The sequence below is a fragment of the Rhagoletis pomonella genome, unplaced genomic scaffold (assembly GCF_013731165.1).
Source record: "Rhagoletis pomonella isolate Grant_MI unplaced genomic scaffold, Rhpom_1.0 Rhpom_scaffold_00011, whole genome shotgun sequence".
In the NCBI taxonomy this organism is placed as follows: Eukaryota; Metazoa; Arthropoda; class Insecta; order Diptera; family Tephritidae; genus Rhagoletis; species Rhagoletis pomonella.
This window is the reverse complement of record NW_023458565.1, coordinates 7661542-7674780: the sequence shown is the minus strand read 5'-3', so window position 1 is coordinate 7674780 and position 13239 is coordinate 7661542.

Genomic DNA, 13239 nt, shown 5'->3' with positions numbered 1-13239 from the left:
GACGTTGCCCAGTGTGCATGAACTCGAATGCAAGGGTAGGAATTGAGTACAGGTAGTCGTGCAACCTATTACGGCCTTTTGAAATAAATAAGCGGTGGCATATTATCCTCCAATCTCTTCGTACGGCTGCGGATAACATGCAGCTGATATGAATTGGAATGTTACACAGCAAGTGCACAGAAATAGGCAGAGAGAGATACGACTTTTCACTAGTAGATGTCAAGTGATTACTTGAGTTATTGGGAGAAGACTTCTCAACGTTTCTGGCATATCTGATGGCACTTTTGTTGAAGAATGTTTGTTTGGTCTCGGTAGGCAATTGAGAAGCAGAGTCCTTTCTCGACCATCAAAACTCGCTTTGTAAGCCATTCGTCATGCCATCTTGTAAGGCGCTGAAACTTGAATGATTTCGATTCATATGAGAACGCTTTAGGGCTTTCGCGAATAGTACCGAATAAGTTAGATCACAAACTTCAAGTTTTTATTTTTATTGACATGCACATAGTCAAAAGAATAGATTAATACTTGCGCTGCTTGGAATATGTGGAACACACGATGATTATGTTTCCGTTTCTTCGCCTTGTTAACCATGGAAAACGAGAGCAAGGGCGCCAACAAACACTACGTGTCGACTAAATCCCGAAGGATCTATCTACACTTGAAATACATTGCCGATGCAAAATTTTGAAATGGTTGAGGCAAATTGCGAAATTTTTGGCCTCGGCCCGAAACGAAATACGGTTGTAATGTCATATGAACAGAAAAAGAAAACAGAGATATAACCATACTTGATTGGTTTAAGTGCATTGCCAACCTGCTAATTGCTTAAGCAAGTTCTGTCATTTAGATTCCACAACTCGTGCAAAACAGAGTCATTTGGTTTGCAGGACGTCCTTAGTCTCACCCTTGCGATGGCTAAGCACTTGCACTAAAAGTGTTCGGCTCTCTCCTTTGAGCTGGGTGGTCGAAGCTGCGATAGAACCTTTTGAAATGTTAAGCCGATCCTATCGGTTTGTACGCCAACAGGTTTAGATTTAAATAGCCCTGTTCGGTTCTACCTTTGTCCAGCTTTCAAATGGTAAATTTCGGAGATTCTGCTTTCCATCTCCCTGAGGCACCCATATTCACCGCGGATACATTCAGTGCGGAGCCGCATTTCGCTAGTTCATCCGCCTATGCCCAGAGACCCATCTGGGGGTAGCTTCGTATTGATCTGAAATCGAGACCAGATCTTTGCTACAGTCATCGACTATTTGGGATCTAACAAAGGTAGAAGAGGGTGTCTGAATAGCTGCTTAGCTGTTTAAGACAGATATTCCTTTGGGTTCTCGCGGGTGCATTCTCTTTAATATTCCTTACTGCCTCCTTAAGTCCAGTCATTGAATCTTGGGAATTTCGTGCCGAGGTCTTCGGCAAGATATTATTAGTGGTCAATTTTGTCAGGGTTCACGCTAAGAAAACACTTTATAGCCTAGAACTCAACCGCCTTTGGGCCCAAACGTATACTAAAGCAAGCCCCATGGCCGACTGACTGAGCTTAACTTTACTTGTAGCTCTTTTAGAACTTTACGATGCCTTAAGTCATATAGAGATAATTAAAGACTCATGCTCAGTGGAACGATGTTATACATTTACGTTTTTAATTCAATTTTTATTTTTTTTATCGAATTTTTTTAAAGGCAGCAGTGATAGTAAATATTGACAGAAAAGCCTATGGGTACAACAAGTGATGGCTTGTGACGGGTAATTGACAACGATTATGTGGCAAAAAAATTTATAAATTTAACGTATGTAGCTTCATATGCATAAACACACCTATGGTCAATTTCATAAAAGCACTTTTGCGGTCAGACTGAATAAATTCCTATTGGAAATTGTCCTTATATCTACATACCATATGTAGTATGAATGAAGATAAACTCGTAAAATAAAAATGCATTTTTTTTTATGTTGAGGCCTTAAGGCTTTTGTGTACATACATACATTTGTATAGCTACTACAATTTTTAATAAAAATAAGAAAAATTTAAAAACAGCTACCCGTTCTCAATGCAACTAACAGTATAATCTTCCCTTCTCCAATGCTTTCGCAACTCCCAACTCCCCTCTCGTTGCATTCATTTTTATAGATAGCATCAGCCCTCAGAGCCAGTGTTGTGGTTTTCATAAAGTGAGAATTGCAGTGATTGTATATGGATTTAATTACACAGAAGTGCATAAAAGCTGTGGCCACACATACGAGTACATATATACACACATAAATGTATACGAGTATTTTGTGGCATTTATGTTTTCTGTTTTCGGCTTGCGGCAGCGAGAGCTTGGTGACTTTAGTAAAATGTTGACACCAATTTAATTGCATATTTTGGCAATTTCAACCACAGGCGTTTACATAAATACTATATAAAATATTTGTAAATTACACAAGTAAATATATGTGCGTGTGTTTACTACATAAATACACACGTATAAATATTTTGTGAACCCCTCGAGTATAACTAGCTATCTAACAAAAACAATGTAATTCAAAATTTAAAAATTTTTACAAGATTTATTCAAACATGCATCTTATTATACTCAAATTTAATAGGCTGTAAAATTGCATACAAAAAATTTTGTTCCGAAAATTCTGAAAGAGGTTTGAAATTTTAATGAAACTTTGTCGAATTTTTCCAATTTTTGTACAAAGTATGAAACTCGAACTTACATTGGTTTTCTAGGATATTGAGATACATATACTTGCATAAAAAATAATGAACATAAAATAGACAAAAGAAAAATAGCGAAAATTTCTTAAAATGTTGCTTCCCTATTTATATTCTCACCACTGTATATAATTATATATACGCCAAAATTGAATTTTTATTCACTTCCCACACTTCCACATGGTTGTGATAAGATGATCTTAAATAAGAGAAACTTGTTGTGACCGGGACATTTTACAAAAAGTGAAGTCAGTTTGCTGGCAAATTTAAGTCCTTAAGTATATATGGCGCACGACAGGCCGTGTCGTCACTCTACAAAGGCTAGCCGGAGCTAGTCCATTGTTACTCGGCTGCGATGTCAATTCAAGACATACATTTTGGGAAACCGACGATAGTCACTATTTGAATTCTACGTTTAGGATTTGTAGTTATTGAAAAATAATTGAAGAAACTACCAGATGAAGACATTCCAACAATAGGCGAACTGGACGCCAAAGCGGACAGCCTGAATAAGGCCTTCGGAAATGCCCTTACGGAGGCTTGTCCTCTGAGGTATGGCAAGAAACGCACACACCTTGAATGCTACATGAATAAGGTATGGGACTAATATAGAGAGAACCTTAAGAAGTACAAAAAGGCGATACGGGACGCCAAGGAGGCGTCCTGGAGGGAATTTTGGGAATCCAACGAGGATATCAAGGTATCTGCAAGATTAAACAAAATCCTTGCCAAAGGGAACTCACAGTCAACATATATTAAAAGGTCAGATAGTTCATGGACCGAGTCGGCTGGGGAGTCGCTGGATGTCCAGGGTGAAAAATCGATGTAGTGGAAATCGATGCCCCAAACCATATACCAATCCCCTCCGAGGACCTCTTGGAGGGGCTACTGGAGAGGAAAGATATTAAATTTGCTATTTTTAGATTCTCACCTTTTAAATCACCGGGTATGGACGGAATACTGCCAGTCATTCTTCAGAAAGCTTCTGAGATGGTCATTCCAGTCCTAGAAGCAAGTTTTAGAGGGTACCTAATACTGAACCACGTTCCGTTAAGCTGGAGGGAGGGTAAGTATTTTTTATTCCTTAGGAAGGCAAACGGCGCCATGACAATGCTAAAGATTTCCGACCAATAACCCTAACGTCCTTTGTGCTCAAGACATTTGAGAGGCTGTTGGATCTGTATGTTAGGGAAACGACGTCAAATTTATGATGCTCTCAATATGCATACTTGGAAGGGAATTCAACGGAGACTGCCCTACATGAAGTGGTACGTACAATTGAGAGTTCGCTCTACTATAAACAATTTATAGACATTGTGTCCGGCCTTGAATAGTGTCGCTACTAAGGAGAAATGAAATAATATACGTCGAGTTGAGGTACCAAAGCTGGACCGTAATTATGGCTCATGGTCTTAAACAAACTACTGGTAAAGCTGGACTCTCAAAGAATCAAGGCGGTGACGATGTAGCAATACTTGTATCGGGTAAGTTTCCTTCGGTCATAAGTGAAGTTATGGAAAAGGTTTTAACGATGGTAGATTCCTGGGCCATAAGCTGTTCTCTTAGCCTAAACCCTGAGACTACTGACCTTATGCTTTTCCCAAATAAAACAAAATTACCTAGTTTAACTAAACTAAAGCTCCGAGGAACGGAACTGTTTCTGTTAAACAAGGTGAAATACTTTGGAGTTATTCTGGATACTAAACTTAACTGTAAACTAAACATTGAAGAAGGTGCTAGGAAGGCCACGGTGACTCTCTATGCAGCCATGATAATGTTGGGCAAAAGATGGGCTTTGAAACCAAGAATTGTACACTTGTATACACAGCTATAGTGCGACCCATGGTTTTCTCCAATGAACCAGACAGGCGGCCATTAAAACAATGAGCGCGGTAATGCTGAGATCGAAGGTTGCCTGATCCTCACTGCGTTTATCAAATACTTTGAGAGAACATAAATGATTTGTTGGATTTATACTCAGCGATCTTATACATAGGTGGCCTAATCAAAATCAATTAAACTGGAGCGCCACGTTCTTTCTCACGCTGTCGCGCTGCAGGCTCTTTCTTCATTTATGCATGGCATGCGTGCGAGCACAACAAGTGCATTGTAGCTAGTCATAAAAATGCAATAAACATAAAGAACCTCTACATACATATTTCTTGTTCACTGGGCTCTGCATTTACGTACATACGTACATACATACATACAAAGTTGCTTAGTTCTTAGCGTAATTAATTGTGGCTATAAAAAATCCACAAAACGAGTGGATGAGTGGTCAAAAAACAGAAGCGTTCCATAGAGAGTTTATAAACAGCCAACAATTGTTATAGGCGTAACGGCATAAAGTTGTTAATAGGTGAGTATTAGCCATGAGCAAGAAATCGAATGCGTAGCACTTGCAGCCGTCCTGGTGGTCAAAACAGTCAGAATGATGTACATTAGGGCTGGCCATTTTTTTTTACTATGCGTGTATAGCATAGGGGGATTTTACATGTAACTCTAAGCAAATTTTTTGAAGAACCGCAAGGGTCTAAAATCAATTTGGCAAATTGCGAAAAAAATTTTCGAAGAGAATGTGAAATTTTTTACTGTTGCTGCCTGCCTTAGAAGTTTTAGGAAAAAGATAAGTGTCAAAATGGATTCCTCATACCAAAAACCCCTTCTAGCGCGTTTTTTTACAAAATTTAGGCACTTCTTTACTACACTACAGCAAAATGCTAAGAAACCTATTTTCGCCATTTGACAAATAATTGATTTTTGACCCATGGTTTCTTCCGCAAATTTGCTTAGAATTTTGCACGTAGAATCTTTCTGTGCTATACGCACTCAGTCGAAAAAATCTCCCACACAAATTGGCCCGCCCTAATGTAGGTACCTCGGTACGCGCACAGTGATAAACAAAATTATCATAAATTCTTCGACAAGATTAACGAACATTTTTTAATTCGGTGATATTATTTTATTAATTCAGAATAAATTTAGAAACCCTATGGACCAGATTTTACTTGGGAAAAAATTATCGCGGTAAACTAAATAGACTCAGCTTAATCCAATATGAACGGGTCTTTTGGGAAATTTTTTGCAACTCGCCTTTAACCTTGGACACAAAGTAGCTCGGCATATTTGTATCTAGCTGCCGCTTCTCTGGCGGGGGAGGTCCAAGAAGGCACGAAGAGCGAAGCTGTGGACCAAAAACTGATTTACTCTTGCGTCCAATTGCCCGTGTGGAGAAGAAAAAGAAACACCTTCGCTCCAGCAACTGCCAGCGCGCAACTGGAAGATGATCAAGTCAGTGAGGTCCGCTGATTATGCTAAATGCAGACTCCCTCGGCCTGTGAAGAAGACGTAAGAGGAAATCCCCACAGGTATGTAGGTAGAGTCTCTCATATTGGAAGCCGCAATGATGGATGCCCTCTCACCTACAGAATTCAACATGAGAACCTGCCGGATTTTAACGATCGTATCGACGAAGAGAGGCTTTTGGCATCGGAAAGGAAAGCGACGAGCTAACTTAGAAGGAGAAGGTGTATATTTCGAAGCCGGTAAGAACCTCTCATGCATATCCGGAGAACTCCAGACCAATCAGCCTCTCTTGCCTTCTATTAAAGACGCTAGAGAAACTGATTGACCCGCATATCAGAAACGGAATTCTTCGGATGCGATTGAGCTAATCGAGGCATGCTCATTAGAAGAGTCGCATACGAATATGAGCAAATACTACGTACTCGATGCCTTGCACGATATCAACGGGCTACCCTTATTGGAGTCAGCTTCGTGCTTATGTTTACTAAACATTTTAAGCAACACTGTGTTTTTGTATGCATTCACCGCCTATTTGTTTGGTGAGGGCAATTGATGCAACCGATGCATTCAATTTTCCAACTAATTTTATGGTTTAATTATGCTTTCATTCCCGCCACACGCATACACGCAAGTAGTGAAAATAGCTTAATTGTTTTACATTCTAAAGCGCCCAGCGCAACTCATCACAGCAGGCACATGCGCATTGTTGTGCTCCCAACACTTTATACTTACTTACCTTTATGTCTGTATGTAAGCTCGCTCACGTCACATCGTTCATCAGCAGGTTGAACTCATCTATCAACACATTAAAAATAAGATAAGTGAAAATAACAATTGGAAGCCAGCAACAAAAAAAACAACGAGATGCATTTACTTAATAATCCCATGTAAATAAGCTTATATGCATTCACTGACGGATCTGAAAGTATGCTGCCTGTGAATTTTTCCGGAAATTAAAGGGCGAAAAAATGTGGCGTAAAAATATACATTTGAACTCTATATTTATTAATAGATTAACGCATATTAAGGTACACGTTTTATTTTTCAAGACATTTCATTAAATTATATTCAGAAGAAGGAGTCAAGTTCATTGCATACATTTCGAATTTTGGCGAAAACAGTGTTGTTGAATTTCACTCCTCCGTAAGGCTTACGAGCGAGACAATGGCTTTGGTTAGGTTAGGTAATGAAGGAACGTACGAATGACTCGTACTTCTACTCGAAGGCAGACTTGTCTCGTTGTGAATACCCTCTATGAGTTCCAGGAGGAGGCACTCTTTTCTAACCGAATGTATTCCATATTGTCGGTTTGGTGTCTGTTAAACCATTTACTATTCTGGATGAAACGGTGGAGCTCGGATATGTTCACCTACTCTATATCCCCTAAAGGTGATCGATTCCAAATGTTTGAGACGCCTTGTCTGGAGAGCTAGGTATTGAATCGACTGCTCTTTTTCCTCAGCCCGATACCTTGAGCAGGAAATTTCCTCCAGCTGCGCTCCTGGCTGAAGGCCGTTGATAGCGTGCGTGAGAAAGTCCAAGGACCTTCCATTACCACAACCAACAATCTTGACTTCTTTTGCCCATCGCGCCCTGTCGAAGGTCAATTCTTCTCTGTCGGCTTCGATCATCAAATCCATGAGCCGAGCCTCCACAAGTAGGCAACTAGCGATCTTAACGTCGGGTCGACCTTGTAAATAATGACCACTTGGCGAATCGAAGTCTGCCTTCTGCGATAGGCTTAGCTCTTTCCTTTCCTCATTCTCTAGCTGCCTGCCGCAGATGTGGAAGGCCGCAACACTTCGCTGAGAAGTAACACCTCTGCCCTGGAGCCAATATCATCGACACTGCTTGCCTGCAATAACGAATCGTGGTGGAAGCGTTGGCGATGGTAAGACTCCGAAGCTGGGATTATATGCCTCGATGCTTTCCTGGATCCTTTCTTTCAAAGTAGGTTTGTAGAAAACCCCCTTACCGGTGGCATTCGTAGACTGCACAGCCCGGGATTCCACTGCATAGCTGGAATACTGCCGTTATTGGGTATCCGATCCCTTCACTGTAATCTTTCCTTCCACAGATTGACCTTTTACGCGGACGTCTCCCCCTGAGGGGCTGCTTTATGTCTACCCGGTCGAATAAGATACGTATTCGGCATCCCACCAGAATTGTGTATATTTGCAGCAGTTCGTCTGACCTATCAATAGCAATATGCTATCACACCTGGACAAAGAAGGTAAATCTGCAATTAGGTATCCACATCGACGGCACATAACTAGCGATCGTTAATAACACGAACATTTTTGGAGTTTCCTTGACAGATTATTCTTCTGGAGAATAGGAATGGGAATAGAGAAAATAAAGGGAATTAGAGCTTTTTCTGTGAATATGCAAACACCCAAGCTTAAACTAGCTTCACTTAACCTAACCCTTTAAAGCGCTTTTAAGGAAGTTCAGAGAAGCAGTAGGGGACTGAACGTTGCCGCTGAGGTTCCATTTAGTTTTAGAAGGCCAGTTCCACTAGTATGCATACATATTTACATACCTTTTTGAAAACTCCGTAGATATCTCTTGACTTCTTGCAAAAGTTGTGTTCGAACAATTTTTTTAATCGGCATGTCTCAAAGTAGATATGTTTATTTGAGGGTTTAATCTCTGTAGAAAAATTCTCATACCATTTCATGTATGCGCAATGTACATATATAAACCTGTATTAACTTACTTGCTGTACGTATGCATAAAACTAACCGTAGGTGGTACATGTGTACATTAGGGTGCAAAAAAAAAAAAATTGTTTTTCCACCGGAATTGTAAAATTTATAATTGGTGTATTCACACCTGCCTGGTTATCAGGTAATCTGGTTATGTGGTAGTATTTTTAACTCAATTTACAAAAGCAAAATACATTACAGAATAATAATTTTTGCGCAGGTAACCTGATAACCAGGCAAGTGTGAATATTCCATATATTCTTAGACTTTCACCAAAATATTTAAAAAAATATTAAGATTTACGTGAGCTAGACCAATGTTAAAATATCTGAAAAATTCTCATTATTTTCGATTTCAGCCCAGGAAAATCCTAATAATTATTTTTCCAAAATATTTTGACACCAGTCTTAAAATATAATAAATTTTATATTTCCGACGGTAAAACACTACAGATTTTTTCTTTGTTATTTGAAGTGATGCACTCTAATTTACATACCTTACAATACATACATAACAACTCAATTGACTAAAAAAATACTACAACTATGCCTGCAATAACTCAAAAAGGGTAAAATGAAAATCCATCATAAATATTGATAGAACGATGGCTCATTGACGCTCAACGCTGTTGTAAATGAGTGAATGAATTGTTGGTTATGCCACGACCACGCCCCACGGGGGATCCATCAATATCGATGCGGCTTGCAAGCAATGCCAAGCTGCGCTAAGGGCCAAGCAAAAACAAAAAAAAAAAACAGTTGAAAAATAAACACAATCGATAATACGCTTTCAACTTGATTACCGGCTTTTCGCACCACACAAACGCATTCACACACAAAGTGTGGCGCTGACACACTGGATTGAAGTGGACCAGTTGGCCTCACAGTGCTCCACAAGAAAGCACAAGAGGCTTTTACGCCCAGGTAGAATATGGCCACACACATGTTGCTCAACTAATTTTTACATTTACACGCCCTACTTTGCCCTTTCCACGCACTACCTGTGTATACTCATACATACATACATATTCTCATACGGTACATAGAGGTATAGTGAATGTATCTAGACAGAATGTCGTTCAATACGAGTACTTTCCATCCATAATTCCCATCATTCATCATTTGGTGGGGAATCATCATCTGGCAATCGCTGAGTTGTTGAGAGTTCAATTAGAATTGTTTTTTTTTTGTCTGAGCTGCAACTAAAGCTGCTGACACCTTTGGTAACGTTAATGGAGTTGTAAGTTACTCGACGTCGGTCGCTTTTACTTCCATTGGTTGGCTTGCCTGCCCGTCACGGTGGTCATAAGTCACTATCAATTGCTTGACGGGAAATTTGATTAATTTTCTATTTCAATCTCTAAATCAGTATCTGCATCAATATAAATTTCAACATGCACCTACATAGGTATGAATGTACATATGTATGTTTGAAAAGAAATGCATTCTGGCCTATATGTACGAGTTGTTGCTGCAGCTTTCGGTGCGTTTAATTGAAATCGCGCCCCATTTCAGGGTAATTCATCAAAGAGGCCGTCAGTTGAATATCCAGAAATGGATATTGGCTTATGGATTACTTTACTCAATTCTAGTTGTTCATCATGCTGTTGTTCTAACTTTCAATACCGATAACTTTATTAATTGTTTGCATAATTGTTGCTGCCTTTCTTCGGTTCGTCAAATCACTGTGGTTTGAAGTGCATATATGTATGTATCTGACATGATCTGGTTTCTAATTATTTTCTACTAGCTTTTACCCTCAGCGCCGCCCGCGTGAAGTTCGGTCAAACGCTATATTTCAGTTAACTTAAACCGAATTAATAGATTGAAATTAGGGAAAGACGGAAATGCTGACTGCATTGTACCCAATTTCGAAATAAAAAATTCTTAAAGATCTTTACACATAACTTTGTGAAGGCTTTTGAAAAAATTGGTCTTTGAACAGGTGGCAACAATCTTCAAAATATTTGTGAAATTTCGTTTACCTTATAATTGAAAATAGAATTTAAAGTTCTAAACAGGCGGCAACCCTCTTACAAAAATATGCTATATGGTTATTCAGATCCTAAACTATTTTAGAAGCTTTCACATTTATAATATTATCTAGTAGGATTGCAGTTAACTTGTCAATTTTTTAATTCCTGAACCGGTGGCAATGCTCGTCAAAAGTATTTTCAAAATAGAAACAGCTTTCCTAAAGTCTCTCTCTTTTTTAATACCTCTATTGAAATATTTTATCCAACTTGTTGTTTAAATTTAAAAAAATGTGAACAGGTGGCGACCCTCTTCTAAAATATTTTCGGAGTAAAGCTTTCTAGCAATTCTCTGAGAGAATCTCTCTCTCGTTGGACACCCATATCAAAATATTACACTTAACTTGTTAATTAAATAAATTGATTTAGAATTTATATGCAGGTGGCAGCCCAATGTTTCGGCGATTGGCAGAGTTCAAGTTCCAATCCGCCCCTACTCATCGCTTGGGCGAGGTTCAAAGACGCCCTGGCTCAGCGGTTGGAATGGCCGAGGATCCAATCCGCTCATATTCCGAGTGGGAGCGGGCTTTCTGTGAATATCTGCGGGAATGTTCCGTTTGGCGCAATTTCCTGAGAATGGTGTGTGTCATATGGCAAACGCCGAACCAATTTTCTACTGACTCAATCATGATATCCACAATCTTGTCAACCATAAGTGGCATCCCCACCTTCCTGCTCAAGTCAACTCTTTCGGTTGCAAAAACAATGTTCTACGTCCTCGATTACCTATTCAGGACAGACAGTCCTCGGAGGAAGTCCACTACTCAACGTCCACTAGTAGAACTGGTACAACGATCCTTCCACTGCTGCAAACAATATATACTTATTACATAAAAATACCTTAAAATTAAACCTGGTAAGGCACAGAAAAGCTATTGCGCAGATGTTCTTCTTGTTCGGTAACAATAAAACTAGATGGGGGGATAAGCCTTATCCTCCAAAAAAAATAGTTTTTTTTGGAAATGTGTCTTGCTTTAAGTACTAGAGCCATCTGCTTTATCGCAATGTGTAGAGGAGGTTAATCTAAAAGTGCCTCGAGAGCCGCGGTTTGTGTTTGCTTAATCAGAATTTTGATGCCCACGCTGCCTAGTCGTTGATGTTTGCTAGGCTTAGCCTACTTGAACTTTATTTCTGTCTTCTTCCTCAGAAAGATCGCAAGAAACGTTGGAATGGATTTTGAAAGGGTATATATCCAGTTTCCCAATTTTGGTTCTTTTGCTCCAGTGAAATGCTTAATTTCGAGTTCCGTTAGAGCTTGTTATCGCGAACATTTGACTTCTTTAGAGAAATTTATATTTTTTTCCACTCCAGCAAATGGCTTTTATAATTTGTTCCTTTTCCTTATACAATTCATAACTATCTCCATATTTCCCATTCACCTCTCTCCCAACAATGCGTAGCGAATTTCCAACTTTTCCCATGTTTTTAACGTTTAAAAAGGTTATGCTGCTTTTCTTATCATTACTTAACAAATGTAGTTCAAGCAATTGTTGTTTTTTGTTTTTTTCTGGGCAGTTACCATTTTGACAACTTTTGACCACCAACACAGTTGTCACCAATGCCACCATAAAAAAAATAAGAGTAATGTGACAAACCAGCAGCTAGTAACTGACAAACCACTCGAAGAGTAGCCAAATTTCCGACAACTATTCCAAGACCATCTGCCACCAGTTCTACACCATAAGCTGGTGTCCGTTGTCTGCTTGTCCACTGTCCACTGGTTCGCATGAGTTATATTTATGTTTGCTTAGTTTATGTTTAATTGACTACAAGCTGACTATATACATATATATGTCTGTTTCTCGTCTGCGTGCACATATGTACATACATCTGTCTGTACGTATGTCAAGTAGTTTAATGCCACCTTGATACGCTCGGTAGGCCATGGTGTTATGGTGACAGAAAGTGAGAACTTTGAAACACTCAAAAATTACTTGGAAATTGACTGGTGTTAAACGCTTATACATACATACATACATACATACATACATCCATGCATATGAATGTATTTATATAATTCACAGATTTTGTCTTTTCTTGACTTCTCCATTGTTGCGTAGGTAACAAATGTGTGTGAATCCACATGTACATACATACATACATATGGAACGCTAATACCCACTATATTGCCTTAGTTTATTCCCATAAACTTTTTATTTACAAAGGTCACTTGTGTGAATTATTCGCCTGCAAGAGTGAAACACTTTCCCAGGCCACTTAAAAGTTCAAAGGTTTCTTAATTTTTTTATTTTTATTTTATTTCACAAATACAATGTAGGCGCTGTGTTGTGCAAACAGATGCTTATACGGAAGATCTAATATTTTGTTCAAATAAAATTTAAAAAACCCACTGCCATCAACGTATTGAATGAAAAGGCGTGAGAGCCACATTTTGGTCATGAAAGCTATTTAGTGAGGTTAGGCCCTTTTCACTGCTTCCTCTTGCTTTGTTACTTCTCGCATGAAATTTAACAATTTTCCTTAGAGAC